Raw genomic sequence first — 17,569 nt, 5'->3', positions numbered from 1 at the left:
ATTCAAGCAAAATCTCGGGGGCTACTGACATAGGCATCCCCAATGGGCCTGCCAAAGATGGTACCCGGGGTTTACTGAAGGCCCACGACCCGAAGGATAAGAAGAATCGGAAGCCCAAGTTGCTAGTTAAGGAAATCTAGAGTTGTATTAGGAGAGAACACTTGTAAAATTGCGGGATGAGTTGGAAACCCTCCCGGACTCTGTAACTTGTGTATCACGAATCCCTCGGCTCCACCTCCTATATAAGGGGGAGCCGAGGGACAAAGAAAGCATCGATTCATTGTCTTACAAACCCTAGTTTTCATATCGTCGAGCACTTTTCGGCTGAAACCTTCGAGATCTACTTGCCCTCTACTTCTAACTAAAACCCTAGTCTACAACCCGTAGGCATTGACAAGTTAATCCCTTGTCAATACCCCTCTTCTTCAATATTGGCATTGGGGTTGGTTCAGGTGTAGTCCAATCATCGTGATTTCGGCCTATCTTAGCCAAAAATTCTTCAGCTTCGTCTAGAGTTCTTTTCCTGAAAACACAACCAGCACAACTATCCAGGTATGCCTTAGACTCAATAGTTAGTCCACTATAAAATATATCAAGTAAATCATGCTTTTCCAGATCATGTCCAGGCCGAGCTCTGATAAGAGAACAAAACCTTGCCCAAGCTTCAGGCAATTTCTCTCCATCTTCCTGGTCAAAACTATAAATTTTCTGCAAAGCAATATGTTGAGCACTAGCAGGAAAATATTTTTGAAAGAAAACATCAAGCAAACCACTTGGACTATCAATAGAATCAGAAGGCAAACTATTATACCAAGTTTTAGCATCATCCTTTAATGAGAAGGGAAAAATCTTGGCAACAAAATAAGTACGCTTCTTAATATCATCAGAAAAATAAGCTACTCAAAGTAGACAGCTCAATCATGTGTTCTACAGCACTTTCTTTTTCAGTACCACAAAAGGGTGTTTTCTCAACAATAGATATATGAGATAAATCAAGAGAAAAATCATAATCCTTATCCTTAATGTTTATAGGAGATGTGGCAAATTTAGGATCAGGAGACAATTTATATCTAACAGCACGTTGTGCAAGAAGCTTTTTAATATTACTTGCATCAGTAGTAGCATTGCATTTAACAATAAAATCATCATCAAGTTCCACATAATCTTCATCAAGATCATCACTAGAGTATTCAGACTCAGGTGAATTAACAGGTGTAACAGTATTTTCATTAGGAATTTCAGTATTTTCAATTTGTCTAGACCTAGCAATTGTAGCATCTAGAAAAGATCCTAACGAACCGCTATCATCAAGCACAACAGAAGCATCATTAAAATTATAAGAGGAATTTTCAGATTCAGCAGGAGTACCAGCATGTGAAGCTTGTGGTGGTGAAATAAGTTGACTTATCACAGATGGTGAATCAAGAGCAGCAGAAATACTCAGAGTTGTACCTTTTCTTGTAGTGGATGGTAATATGGCGACTTTAGTATCGTGAGGTTTACCCATGATGGAGAATTTGCAGCGAACAATATCAATCCAGGTGAACTTGCAAATAAAGCTATGCTCCCCGGCAACGGCGCCAGAAAATAGTCTTGATGACTCACAAGTATAGGGGATCGCAACAGTCTTCAAGGGAAGTAAAACCCAATTTATTGATTCGACACAAGGGGAGCCAAAGAATATTTGTAAGCCTTAACAGCGGAGTTGTCAATTCAGCTGCACCTGGAAACAGACTTGCTCGCAAGAGTTTATCAGTAGCAATAGTTTTATAGCAGTAGCAGTAGTGAAATATCAGCAGCAGTGTAACAAAGACAGCAGTAGTGATTATAGTAAACAGTAGGATTAAAATACTGTAGGCACAGGGATGGATGAACGGGCGCTGCATGGATGAGATGAACGGGCGCTGCATGGATGAGATAAATCATGTAACAATCAAGGTAGGGCATTTGCAGATAGTAATAAAAACAGTATCCAAGTACTAAACAACCATAGGCATGTGTTCCGTATATAGTCGTACGTGCTCGCAATGAGAAACTTGCACAACATCTTTTGTCCTACCAGCCGGTGGCAGCCGGGCCTCTAGGGAATCTACTGGTAATTAAGGTACTCCTTTTAATAGAGCACCGGAGCAAAGCATTAACATTCTGTGGACACATGTGATCCTCATATCACCGCCTTCCCCTCCGGTTGTCCCAATTTCTATCACTTTGGGGCCTCGGGTTCCGGACAACAATATGTGTATACAACTTGCAGGTAAGATCATAAAACAATGAATATCATCATGAAACAATAACATGTTCAGATCTGAGATCATGGCACTCGGGCCCTAGTGACAAGCATTAAGCATAACAAGTTGCAACAATATCATAAAAGTACCAATTACGGATACTAGGCACTATACCCTAACAATCTTATGCTATTACATGACCAATCTCATCCAATCCCTACCATCCCCTTCAGCCTACAGCGGGGGAATTACTCACACATGGATGGGGGAAACATGGTTGGTTGATGGAGAGGCGTCGGTGGTGATGATGGCGATGATCTCCTCCAATTCCCTGTCCCGGCGGAGTGCCAGGACGGAGTTTCTGGTCCCGAGACGGAGTTTCGCGATGGCAGCGGTGTTCTGGATGTCTTCTGGCGATTTCGTCTAACCCACGTGCGTTTTTAGGTCGAAACCCTTAAGTAGTCCAGAGGGGAGCGTCGGGGGCTGCCCGAGGCGTCGCCACCATAGGGCGGCGCGGCCCAGGGGCCCACCGCGCCGCCTTGTGGGGTGGGCGCCTCGTGGCCCCCCTCCTTCTGGTCTTCTAGCTCCGTCAATATTATGTGAAAATAGGCCTATTGGAATTAATCCCGGGGATTTTCCTGAAAGTTGAGTTTCTGCACAAAAACGAGACACCAGGGCAATTCTGCTGAAAACAGCGTTAGTCCGTGTTAGTTGTATCCAAAATACACAAATTAGAGGCAAAACAACAGCAAAAGTGTTCGGGAAAGTAGATACGTTTTGGACATATCAGAGCATACCACATCACCTTCGCAGGAACCCTCTTCCTGGGGGTGGACTCGCCCTCAACATCGCCAGGGTCATCTCGCCTGATCTTATACCTCAATGCACCACATACCGGGCATGCATTCAAATTCTCGTACTCCTCGCGGTAGAGGATGCAGTCATTGATGCATACATGTATCTTCTGCACCTCTAATGCTAGAGGGCAGATAACCTTCTTTGCTTCATACGTACTAGAGGGCAATACGTTCTACCCTAGAAGCATCTTCTTTATTATTTTTAGCAACTTTTCAAATCCCTTGTCAGAAGTACCATTCTCTGTCTTCCATTGCAGCAATTCCAGTGTGGTACCCAGTTTATTCTGGCCATCTTCGCAATTTGGGTACAACAGTTTGTTGTGATCCTCTAACATTTTCTCCAACTTTAACCTCTCATTTTCACTTCTGCAGGGCCCGACCCAAATCGTCATCGGGGTCATCAAAAATGGGCTCATAAAAATGGGCTCTTCTTCAGCTTCGTCTTCCCCCATTCTACTATCACCATCTTCAGTGAACATAGGATAGTTGTTACTATCCTCTTCTTCTTTGTTGTCTTCCATTATAACACCTCTTTCTCCATGTTTGGTCCAACAATTATAGCCGGGCATGAAACCATTCTCAAGCAGGTGGATGTGAAGGGTCTTTGAGGTAGAGTAATCCTTCGTATTCTTACAAGAACTACATGGACAATAAATGAAACCATTCGACCACCTGTTTTCCTCAGCCACGTTGAGAAAATAATGCATGCCGGTAATGAAGTCGGGATGGCATCGGTCACCGTACATCCATTGTCGATTCATCTGCATTATATAAGTATATAAAAAATCATTAATTACACAACATCATGTATATATGAGTGACCAACTTAATTAATATTCAAGTTCATCACATAAAACTAAGTTTTTTTATAAAAAATAAGAGGCTCACCGAGGTGGTACGGTGCCGGCTAGGGGACGACGGTGGCGATCGACGGCGGTGAGGACAGGGACGATACTAAAACCTACAAATCATACTTTAATTTGATCTCAAATTGCATATAAAAAGAATGAAATCCCTAACTTAGGTATTTCATTGAACACCTTGCTAGCACTAGAAAAATAATACGAGTTAAACTAGCAAAGAAATAAGCTAAATTAGAAACGGCGGAAGAAAGGATGATATTGCTAACCTTTGGATAGACGGGTGCCGTCAATCTTGATAAAATGGTGGAGAAAAATGGAGATTTGTTGGAGTGTGAGAGGTGCAAAATATTTGGAAATGTGAGAGAGGAGAAGGGGAAGGGAAAATGAGATGCAGAAAACCGGGCTGAAGAAATAGGGTAGGGACCCTTTAGTACCGGTTCTTCAGATGAACCGGTACTAAAGGTGCAGCCCTGGCCCCACCTCCGCCTCAAAATTGGACGGAAATCTTTTCGTACCGGTTCGTAACACGAACCGGTACAAAAGGCACTCAACGAACCGGTATTGATGTTACTCGGCCGCCTGGGCAAAGCAACCGATACTAATGCACCCTTTAGTACCGGTTCGTAAGGGAACCGGAACTAAAGGCTTGGACGGATGACCATTTTTCTACTAGTGGTGTAATATCTATGAATTTTCCTTTGCTTAGGTAAGATGGCTCTACTGGTTTGGCAAAATACGAGTATCACTCCGTTGCATAATATTTGCCATTTTTACCAAACTAAAATAGTTTACTTAAACGGCTTATATTGCGAACTTGAGGTAGTATAACATAAACTTGTTATTGGGGTTGGACAACTACGGCCTACCATCAGCAGTCCCTACTGTAGGATAACGTTGCATAGAAAACAAAAAATTTCCTACCGCGAACACGCAATCCAAGCCAAGATGCAATCTAGAAGACGGTAGCAACGAGGGGATTATCGAGTCTCACCCTTGAAGAGATTCCAAAGCCTACAAGATGAGGCTCGTGTTGCTGCGGTAGACGTTCACTTGCCACTTGCAAAAGCGCGTAGAAGATCTTGATCACGGCGCCACGAACGGGCAGCACCTCCGTACTCGGTCACACGTTCGGTTGTTGATGAAGACGACGTCCACCTCCCGTTCCAGCGGGCAGCGAAAGTACTAGCTCCTCTTGAATCCGGCAGCACGACGGCGTGGTGTCGGTGGTGGTGGAGAAATCCGGCGGAGCTTCGCTAAGCGTGCGGGATGTGGTGGAGGAGAGAGGTCGCTAGGGTTTGGGAGAGGGGGGCGCCGGCCATCAAGGTGGTGCGGCCACCTTGGTGTTGTTGGGGTGGCCGGCCCCCTCCCCTTGGCCCTCATTACATAGGTGGAACACCCAAGAGTTGGTCTACAAGTCTTCGAATAAGACCCCAAACCAAAACCTTCCATAACACATGAAACCTACCCAAGCTAGGACTCCCACTAGAGGTGGGAATCCCACCTTCCTTGGGAGGGGGTGGCCGGCCCCCCTTGGGGAGTCCACTTGGGACTCCTCCCCCTTAGGGTTGGCCGGCCATGGGAGGTGGAGTCCCACCGGGACTCCGCCTTCCTTAGTGGTTTCTTCCGGACTTTTCTAGAACCTTCTAGAACCTTCCATAGAACCTTCCGGATCATTTTAAATCACATAAAATGACTTCCTATATATGAATCTTATTCTCCGGACCATTCCGGGACTCCTCGTGATGTCCAGGATCTCATCCGGGACTCCGAACAAATATTCGAACTCCATTCCATATTCAAGTTCTACCATTTCAACATCCAACTTTAAGTGTATCACCCTACGGTTCGCGAACTATGCGGACATGGTTGAGTACTCACTCCGACCAATAACCAATAGCGGGATCTGGAGATCCATAATGGCTCCCACATATTCAACGATGACTTTAGTGATCGAATGAACCATTCACATACGATACCAATTCCCTTTGTCACGCGATATTTTACTTGTCCGAGGTTTGATCATCGGTATCACACTATACCTTGTTCAACCTCGTTTCCTGACAAGTACTCTTTACTCGTACCGTGGTATGTGGTCTCTTATGAACTTATTCATATGCTTGCAAGACATTAGACGACATTCCACCGAGAGGGCCCAGAGTATATCTATCCGTCATCGGGATGGACAAATCCCACTGTTGATCCATATGCCTCAACTCATACTTTCCGGATACTTAATCCCACCTTTATAACCACCCATTTACGCAGTGGTGTTTGGTGTAATCAAAGTACCTTTCCGGTATAAGTGATTTACATGATCTCATGGTCATAAGGACTAGGTAACTATGTATCGAAAGCTTATAGCAAAAAACTTAATGACGTGATCTTATGATACGCTTAATTGGGTGTGTCCATTACATCATTCATACAATGATATAACCTTGTTATTAATAACATCCAATGTTCATGATTATGAAACTAATCATCCATTAATCAACAAGCTAGTTAAGAGGCATACTAGGGACTCTTTGTTGTTTACATATCACACATGTACTAATGTTTCGGTTAATACAATTATAGCATGACATATAAACATTTATCATAAACATAAAGATATATAATAACCACTTTTATTATTGCCTCTTGGGCATATCTCCTTCAGTCTCCCACTTGCACTAGAGTCAATAATCTAGATTACATTGTAATATACCTAACACCCATGGCATTCTGGTGTTGGTCATGCTTTGCCCTAGGGAGAGCTTTAGTCAACGGATCTGCTACATTCAGATCAGTGTGTACTTTGCAAATCTTTACTTCTCCATCTTCGATGTACTCGCGAATCGAGTGGTAACGCAGCTTGATATGCTTCAGCCTCTTGTGTGACCTTGGCTCTTGTGCATTGGCGATGGCACCCATGTTATCACAGTAAATGATTAATGGGTCCAATGCACTAGGAACCACACCGAGCTCTACAATGAACCTCTTCATCCATACCGCTTCTGATGAAGCCTCTGAAGCCGCTATGTACTCTGATTCTGTTGAAGACTTCGCCACCGTGCACTGCTTCGAGCTTGCCCAGCTTACTGCAACACCATTCAATATAAACACGTACCCAGACTGTGACTTAGAGTCATCAGGATCAGTGTTCCAACTTGCATCGGTGTAACCGTTTACAACGAGCTCTTGGTCACCTCCATAACAAAGAAACATATCCTTAGTTCTTTTCAAGTACTTCAGGATATTCTTGACCGCTGTCCAGTGTTCCATTCCTGGATCACTTTGATATCTGCTAGTCAAACTAACAGCATGTGCTATATCCGGTCTAGTACATAGCATGGCATACATGATAGATCCTACTGCCGAGGCATAGGGGATATTACTCATCCTTTCTCTTTCTTCTGCCGTAGCCGGTCCTTGAGTCTTACTCAAGACCTTGCCTGGTAACATAGGTAAGAACCCTTTCTTACTTTCGTCCATTCTAAACTTCTTTAGAATCTTGTCCAGGTATGTACTCTGTGATAGCCCTATTAGGCGTCTTGATCTATCTCTATAAATCTTGATGCCTAATATATACGATGCTTCACCAAGGTCTTTCATTGAAAAACTATTATTCAAATAACCTTTTACACTGCTTAATAGTTCTATATCATTCCCGATCAATAATATGTCATCTACATATAATATCAGGAATGCTACAGAGCTCCCACTCACTTTCTTGTAAATACAGGCCTCTCCATGACACTGTATAAACCCGAAGTCTTTGATCACCTTATCAAAGCGTCGGTTCCAACTTCTTGATGCTTGCTTCAGACCATAGATTGAACGCTGAAGTTTGCATACTTTGTCAGCATTTTTAGGATCGACAAAACCTTTGGGTTGTACCATATACAACTCTTCCTCAATATCTCCATTAAGGAACGCCGTTTTGACATCCATCTGCCAAATCTCATAATCGAAAAATGCAGCTGTTGCTAACAAAATCCTCACAGATTTTAGCTTCGCTACAGGTGAGAAAGTCTCATCGTAGTCAACTCCTTGAATTTGTCGGAAACCCTTTGTGACAAGTCGAGCTTTATAGACAGTAATATTACCATCAGCATCTGTTTTTCTCTTGAAGATCCATTTATTCTAGACAGCCTTGCGGCTATCAGGTAAGTCTACCAAAGTCCATACTTTGTTATCATACATGGATCCCATTTCGGATTTCATGGCTTCTTGCCATTTGTTGGAATTTGGGCTCATCATCGCTTCTTCATACGTCGCAGGGTCCTCATCATTGTTATCCACAATCATGACATTTAGACAAGGATCATACCAATCAGGAGTGGCACGTTCCCTTGTCGATCTGCGAGGTTCAGTAGTTTCCTCGTTCGAAGTTTCATGATCATTATCATTAGCTTCCTCTGTTGCCGGTGTAGGCGGTACAGGTACAACTTCCGGTACTGCGCTACTCTGATCAGCGAGTATAGATTCATCAATCTCATCGAGTTCTACTTTTCTTCCAGTCACTTCTTTGGTGAGAAATTCTTTCTCAAGAAAGGTTCCGTTCTTAGCAACAAATATTTTGCCTTCGGATTTGTGATAGAAAGTGTACCCTATAGTTTCCTTAGGGTATCCTATGAAGACGCATTTCTCCGCTTTGGGTTCTAGCTTGTCCGGTTGTAACTTCTTTACATAGGCTTCGCAACCCCAAACTTTAAGGAACGACAGCTTAGGTTTCTTATTAAACCATAATTCATACGGTGTCGTTTCTACGGATTTCGATGGTGCTCTATTTAAAGTGAATGCGGCTGTCTCTAATGCATAACTCCAAAATGATAACGGCAAATCAGTAAGAGACATCATAGAACGAACCATATCTAAGAGAGTTCGATTACGACGTTCGGACACACCGTTTCGTTGAGGTGTTCCCGGCGGTGTCAATTTTGAAAGTATTCCGCATTTCTTTAAATGCATGCCAAACTCATAACTCAGATATTCACCTCCACGATCAGATCGTAGAAATTTAATCTTCTTGTTACGTTGATTTTCTACTTCACTTTGGAATTCCTTAAACTTCTCGAAAGTTTCGGATTTATGTTTCATGAAATAGATATACCCATATCTACTCAGATCATCTGTGAAGGTTAGAACATAACGATAACCACCGCGCGATGCTACACTCATTGGTCCGCACACATCGGTATGTATGATTTCCATTAAGTCAGTAGCTCGCTCCATCATACCAGAAAATGGAGTCTTAGTCATTTTTCCCATTAGACATGCTTCGCATCTATCAAGTGACTCAAAGTCAAGTGATTCAAGTAATCCATCGGTATGGAGTTTCTTCATGCGTTTCACTCCAATATGACCAAGGCAGCGATTACACATATAAGTAGAATTATCATTCAATTTAATTCGCTTAGCATCAATGTTATGTATATGCGTATCACTACTATCGAGATCTAACAGAAATAAGCCATTCTTTTCTGGTGCTCGACCATAAAAGATATTATTCATAAAAATAGAACAACCATTATTCTCAGACTTGAATGAATAACCGTCTTGCATTAAACAAGATCCAGATATAATGTTCATGCTCAACGCGGGTACAAAATAACAATTATTTAGGCTTAAAACTAATCCCGAAGGTAGATGTAGAGGAAGTGTGCCGACAGCGATCACATCGACTTTGGATCCGTTTCCAACGCGCATCGTCACTTCATCCTTCAGTAGTCTTCGTTTATTCTTTAGTTCCTGTTTTGAGTTACAAATATGAGCAACCGAACCAGTATCAAATACCCAGGTACTAGAACGAGAACCAGTGAGATAAACATCTATAACATGTATATCAGATATACCTTCTTTCTTCTTCTTGACAAGGACGCTCTTCAGATCAGCCAGATACTTGGAGCAATTACGCTTCCAGTGTCCCTTCTCCTTGCAGTAATAGCACTCAGCATCAGGCTTAGGGCCGTTCTTAGGTTTCATAGGAGGTGTGGTAGCTTTCTTGCCACCCTTCTTGAATTTTCCCTTAGACTTGCCCTATTTCTTGAAACTGGTGGTCTTGTTGACCATCAACACTTGGTGCTCTTTCTTGATCTCAATCTCAGCAGCTTTTAGCATGCCAAAGAGTTCAGGTAACTCCTTGTTCATGTTCTGCATATTGTAGTTCATCACAAAGTTCTTGTAACTTGGTGGCAGTGATTGAAGGACACGATTAATCCCCAGTCTGTTAGGAATCACTATTCCCAAGTCACTGAGCTTCATAGCATTCCACGGCCGCATGAGTCTCAAAAATAGCTTTCAGCTCTTTCATCAACTCATGAGGATCGTGGTGCTCAAAACGTTTTTGAAGATCGGATTCCAGACTGCACAGGATGGCACACTGAACTTGAGAGTACCGAGTTTTTCGAGTCTCGTAAACAGCTTTTACTTCATCGGTTTCGGTTTAGGAGGGTCACCTAGCGGTGCATCAAGCACATATTGCAGATTTCCGCCAGAGAGGAAGATCCTCACATGACGGAACCAGTCGGTGAAGTTGCTACCGTTGCTCTTAAGTTTTTCTTTCTCTAGGAACTGGTTAAAATTGATTGGGGACGCCATCTCTACAACATATATTTGCAAAAGTTTAGACTAAGTTTATGACAAATTGAGTTCAAATTTTAATTCAACATAATTAAAAATCTAGGTGAACTCCCACTCAAAACAATATCCCTCGCATTGTCTTAGTGATCACACGAACCAAATCCACCGCACCTAAGTCTGATCATCACGAGACAATGTGTGATTTCAATGGCGAACACTCAAAGTGTTCATCATATCAACCATATGATTCATGCTCTACCTTTCGGTATCACGTGTTCCGAGACCATGTCTGTACATGCTAGGCTCGTCAAGGCCACCTTAGTATCCGCATGTGCAAAACTGTCTTGCACCCGTTGTATGCACTTGTTGATTCTATCACACCCGATCATCACGAGATGCTTCGAAACGACAAGTCTTGGCAACGGTGCTACTAAGGATGAACACTTTATTATCTTGAGATTTTAGTGAGGGATCATCTTATAATGCTACCGTCGCGATCTAAGCAAAATAAGATGCATAAAAGGATTAACATCACATGCAGTTCATATGTGATATGATATGGCCCTTTTGTCTTTGCGCCTTTGATCTTCATCTCCAAAGCACGGACATGATCTCCATCATCTTCGGGCATGATCTCCATCATCGTCGGCGTAGCGTCAAGGTCAATGGCGCCGTCTTCATAATTGTCCTCCATGTAGCAACTATTACAACTACTTTGAAATACTACTCAACATGAAATTTAAAGACAACCATAAGGCTCCTGCCGGTTGCCACAATACAATAATGATCATCTCATACATATTCAGCATCACATTATGGCCATATCACATCACCAAACCCTGCAAAAACAAGTTAGACGTCTCTAATTTGGTTTGCATATTTTACGTGGTTTAGGGTTTTCGAGAGAGATCTAATCTACCTACTAACATGAACCACAATGTTGATACTAATGTTTTCAATAGAAGAGTAAATTGAATCTTCACTATAGTAGGAGAGACAGACACCCGCAAAGCCTCTTATGCAATACAAGTTGCATGTCGAACGAGGAACAAGTCTCATGAACGCGGTCATGTAAAGTTAGTCCAAGCCGCTTCATCCCACTATGCCACAAAGATACAAAGTACTCAAACTAAAGATAACAAGAGCATCAACGCCCACAAAACCATTGTGTTCTACTCGTGCAACCATCTATGCATAGACACGGCTCTGATACCACTGTAGGATAACATTGCATAGAAAACAAAAAATTTCCTACCGCGAACACGCAATCCAAGCCAAGATGCAATCTAGAAGACGGTAGCAACGAGGGGATTATCGAGTCTCACCCTTGAAGAGATTCCAAAGCCTACAAGATGAGGCTCTTGTTGCTGCGGTAGATGTTCACTTGCCGCTTGCAAAAGTGCGTAGAAGATCTTGATCACGGCGCCACGAACGGGCAGCACCTCCGTACTCGGTCAAACGTTCGGTTGTTGATGAAGACGATGTCCACCTCCCGTTCCAGCGGGCAGCGGAAGTAGTAGCTCCTCTTGAATCCGACAGCACGACGGCGTGGTGTCGGTGGTGGTGGAGAAATCCGGCGGAGCTTCGCTAAGCGTGCGGGATGTGGTGGAGGAGAGAGGCCGCTAGGGTTTGGGAGAGGGGGGCGCCGGCCATCTAGGTGGTGTGGCCACCTTGGTGTTGTTGGGGTGGCCGGCCCCCTCCCCTTGGCCCTCATTATATAGGTGGAACACCCAAGAGTTGGTCTACAAGTCTTCGAATAAGACCCCAAACCAAAACCTTCCATAACACATGAAACCTACCCAAGCTAGGACTCCCACTAGAGGTGGGAATCCCACCTTCCTTGGGAGGGGGTGGCCGGCCCCCCTTGGGGAGTCCACTTGGGACTCCTCCCCCTTAGGGTTGGCCGGCCATGGGAGGTGGAGTCCCACCGGGACTCCGCCTTCCTTAGTGGTTTCTTCCGGACTTTTCTAGAACCTTCTAGAACCTTCCATAGAACCTTCCGGATAATTTTAAATCACATAAAATGACTTCCTATATATGAATCTTATTCTCCGGACCATTCCGGGACTCCTCGTGATGTCCGGGATCTCATCCGGGACTCCGAACAAATATTCGAACTCCATTCCATATTCAAGTTCTACCATTTCAACATCCAACTTTAAGTGTATCACCCTACGGTTCGCGAACTATGCGGACATGGTTGAGTACTCACTCCGACCAATAACCAATAGCGGGATCTGGAGATCCATAATGGCTCCCACATATTCAACGATGACTTTAGTGATCGAATGAACCATTCACATACGATACCAATTCGCTTTGTCACGCGATATTTTACTTGTCCGCGGTTTGATCATCGGTATCACACTATACCTTGTTCAACCTCGTTTCCTGACAAGAACTCTTTACTCGTACCGTGGTATGTGGTCTCTTATGAACTTATTCATATGCTTGCAAGACATTTGACGACATTCCACCGAGAGGGCCCAGAGTATATCTATCCGTCATCGGGATGGACAAATCCCACTGTTGATCCATATGCCTCAACTCATACTTTCCGGATACTTAATCCCACCTTTATAACCACCCATTTACGCAGCGGTGTTTGGTGTAATCAAAGTACCTTTCTGGTATAAGTGATTTACATGATCTCATGGTCATAAGGACTAGGTAACTATGTATCGAAAGCTTATAGCAAATAACTTAATGACGTGATCTTATGCTACGCTTAATTGGGTGTGTCCATTACATCATTCATACAACGATATAACCTTGTTATTAATAACATCCAATGTTCATGATTATGAAACTAATCATCCATTAATCAACAAGCTAGTTAAGAGGCATACTAGGGACTCTTTGTTGTTTACATATCACACATGTACTAATGTTTCGGTTAATACAATTATAGCATGACATATAAACATTTATCATAAACATAAAGATATATAATAACCACTTTTATTATTGCCTCTTGGGCATATCTCCTTCACCTACTTTAGCTTATCGTTATACATTCACTTTTACAGTTTTGATAGGATGTCATTACCATATGCTTCCTCCGTTTCAAATTAATTGACTCAAAATTTCTATTGGGACAAAGTTGAGACATTTAGTTTGGACATAGGGAGTACAAGTTTTCTTTTACTTCTCTTTGAAGTCGTAATATTATAAATAAAAACTAGTGACTGAACATCCTTTCAGTGGACTTAGGGAACAACCTCGTTCGCTCGCCGTTGTTCTAGAACAAGGAGAAGGGTGTACACTTGGGATAGAGAATAAGGAGGGGAAGAGTCGGGAGAGTGTGTTGAAGTGGGCAGTGCAAGGGAATTAGGTCAAGGGAGTTGACGGAAAACGTTAGGTGAGAGTCAAGGCCGTGGAAAACAGGGGCGGACCCAAGTGTAACTGCGTGTAGGTGTGGGCCCCAACTCAAAAATTCAAATTCTTGTATTGTTTGTTCATATTTGAAAGAAATACATATAACGAAATCCCCGAGTTACTTGATTTTCCTCACTCATAATTTTTTCTGGGTAGTGCCTCAGTCGAAAACTTTTTTCAGCTCCCGAGCTCCAATGATCCCACTATTTTAATTGTTTTTTAAAGAATCATAAGTTTTGAAAAATTATGGATGTAGTTAACGATATCTTATAAGCATGCAAATATTCAAATATTGGGCTACACAAAAAAAATGACAAAATGATAAATTTTGGAGTTTTGATAATATGCACCGCCTCCCTATACTCAGATCCAAACCATTTTCATTTATGTGTAGCTCGAAATATAAATTATTTTACATGAAGATTTGGGCGTTTATAGGATGCATTATTGAGTACATGTAGATTTTTTTTTACAAACTTTTAGAACTTATAAACAATAAATTTGAAATTTTGAAATAAAATAAAATAACTGGATATCAGGAGCCGAAATGGTCACTCCCCTTTCATACTTGGATCATCTAAACTATGTGATGGGCTTTACCTAAAGAAGAAGAAAATAAAAGGAGGTGGGCTGTTGTGGGTATACTTCATGGGTGTACCATCGACAGTGCCTGGATCCGGCAAGCCCGGGTGGCCCACAGATGGTGGTGAGGCATGTGGCCCATCGGGCGGCCCAGTTGCTGTTGATCCTGACGGAAGATGTCCGGCCCAGGAGCAGGGAGCCGGATCCAACCGACATTGAGGAGGAACCCGGATCCACGGAGGCCCATTAAGGGACCCGGATCCGGTACGACGTAGATGGAAGGGCGGATCCTTGGCGTACACGGCAAGACATTGTACCGTAGTTAGGAAACCTGTATCCGGGTAGGACTCTCCATGTAAACCCTAGATCCGTGCGCCTTTATAAGCCGGATCCCGGGAGCCATAGAGGCAGAACCTCAACTCATTGTAACATCGTGAAAGCGCCCAGATAATTCCAGACAAGCAGCAGTAGGCCCTGTCATCGTGCAGGTGTTCCGAAGCTGGGTAAATCGCGTACCACCGTCCCATGTGCACTCCGCCCTATGGCCCCTACTTCTTCTCCCCCTCGTGAGGATCCCTCCTCCGGGGTCCCGTCGATTAGGCAACGACAGTTGGCGCCCACCGTGCGTCTGGAGGCCGGAACCGGGAGGGTTCCGCCATGGGAAGCTACGACGACACCATCGCTGTGGGGCGCGTCCTCTACGCCGGAAATCTGCCGATCGTCCCTCCGGACGAGTGTTGGATTCCGGCTAGGACAAACCCTGTCAAGCTCTCCATCGTCCCAGTTGGCGGCATACACATCTTCATCGGGGAAACCGTCGATTCCGATGGAAACCCACTGGTAAGTAACGCAGACGCGACCGCCGCAGAGCTGGACGCTGTCGCGAAGATCCGATCTGAGATGCAGGAGCTTCCCAAGGAAGATTCCGCCTTGGATCTGGAAAAATCAAAGCCCACCCAATCCGCCCCTGAGCAGGAAATAAAGGTGGAAGACCAATGCAGATCCGCCTGGGTCTCCCAGGTGTTAGAGAAGCAAAGGTGTCACTTCGTACACTTCTTGGCCCATACCGCCGGAACCGCCCCTCAAGAAGGCGGAGCTGGTCCCGAGCAGGTCGAGGTACCGGAAAACAACGCTGCTCCGGATCAGCATGAGGCTGTCGGAGAAAGCGGAACCCCGGTTGAAGAGTCGATTCTGGGCAACCTAAGCCCAATTTCCGGGGATACGCCCTCCATGGATACTGAAGAGTTCGATCGCAAGATAAGGGAATACGGATACGGTGATCAGCCTGAAGTTGAATCCGCCCAGCCTAAGCAGGTTCTCGCAACCGTAGCAGCGCTGGGAGAACCTGGATCTGAAGGGGCAACCAACCAATCCGACCCTCAGCCATCCCGCCAAGGATCTCCAATGTCACGGGAGCGACCCCGCAGGGATTCTTCCTCGGAGGAACTCCTGTCACCTGAAGAGATGGTTGCACAAGCAGGCATGGATGCAGTTTATCGCTCGGATATTCTTAACAAACCCATAACCTCGGGCGACGCCGCAGATCCGGAGGCTTTAGAGGCCACGAGAAAGGAAATGCTGGCCACAGCCAAGAAGCTCGCCAATACCGCAGCCGCAATAAGGGATGAAAGGGCAGAAGCTGCAAACTTGATGGACCGCTTCGAAAGACAGGATCGCGAAATCGCTGACACACTCGAGCACGTCAAGAGCATGAGGCAAGAGTGGGAAGTAAAGATGACCTATGCGCAGGCGGAGGCCGATCGAATCATTAGAGAAGCAATTCCGCCCCGCAGAATCAACTTCGCCACGCCCGCAGAGCAGCAGCCGCTGGAATCCCCAAAGGATAACATGCTAAAAGCTGCGGAGCTATTGAAAAAGAAGGACGAAGAGGTTGATATCAACTACCTCTGCAAACTTGTCGCTTCAGCAATGCAGCAGCAAAGCAAGGCGGATACCTCGCACAGGTTAGAATCCAATCCGGATAACTATGTATCTACCGCGCAGAAGGATGCTCGCGCCAATCGACATCCCGACGATGAATCACACACCGGATCCTCAGAGCGCAGAAGAAAAGCCAGGGAACACCCAAATCCGATCCCCGTGCCGTCAAAGACGCCTCCGTCAGATCCAAGAAAGGGAAAGGATGCAATGTACTCTGGACGAGACAAGTACCGCAACCCCTCTCCTCCGCCTAATGGTTACCCGCGACCCCCTCGCCGCCGTAGTCCAGCCGGAAACACCAGCCCCCCAGGGCATGGTGGGATTGTTATCCGCGACAACGTGCTGCCAAGAAACGGAAACAGGGAGCGCTCGCTGGAACATCGCCGGAACCAGAACAACGATCGTGAGCCCGAGCCCAGGAGGAGTCGAAATGAGGAGCGCGACCCGGAGCCTCGCCGGAGCCGCGACCCGGAGCCTCGCCGGAGCCGGAACGACCAGGGCAGCCAGCGCCATGGCGAAGGCAGCCACAGAAGCCGGAGCCAGCACCGGGAAGGCCGAGGAGAATCGGAAGGCGGAAGCAAGAAGTCAGATCGACCACCTCGCAGGTCTCCCTCACCACCACCTAGCGGTGGCGGCGGAGGTGGAGGCGGAGGCGACGGCCGGAGATCTCGCTCTCGCTCACAATCTCCTCGCCACGGCCCGTGCGACGCGCGGGAACGCCTTAACGAATACAGAACCGACTACATTGGTCCGAAGTGCTTTGGCAAGATGATTCGAGAGGAACCAAAGCCAAGGATGAACCTCAAGCTACCAGGAAACTTGAAGCATTATGATGGCACCGAAAGGCCGGATACCTGGATTGAGGATTACTATAATGCAGTAACCTTTGCCGGAGGAACCCCTAACATCGCATGCCGCATGCTCCAGTTGTACCTTATAGGTCCAGCCCGGATCTGGCTCAGTGACCTCGAGAAGAACTCCATCTTTTGCTGGTTCGACCTGAAGACCGCTTTCGAGAAACACTTCAGAGGCACCTACAAAAGACCTGCCACGGCAAGCGACTTGCAAGCCTGCATCCAGAAGAAGGGAGAAACCTCAAGGCACTACCTCACACGATGGTTGGCATGCAGGAACGAGTGCGAAAACGTCGACCACA

Source organism: Lolium perenne, chromosome 4 (assembly GCF_019359855.2).
Source record: "Lolium perenne isolate Kyuss_39 chromosome 4, Kyuss_2.0, whole genome shotgun sequence".
NCBI lineage: Eukaryota > Viridiplantae > Streptophyta > Magnoliopsida > Poales > Poaceae > Lolium > Lolium perenne.
Note: the sequence above shows the minus strand (reverse complement) of the source record.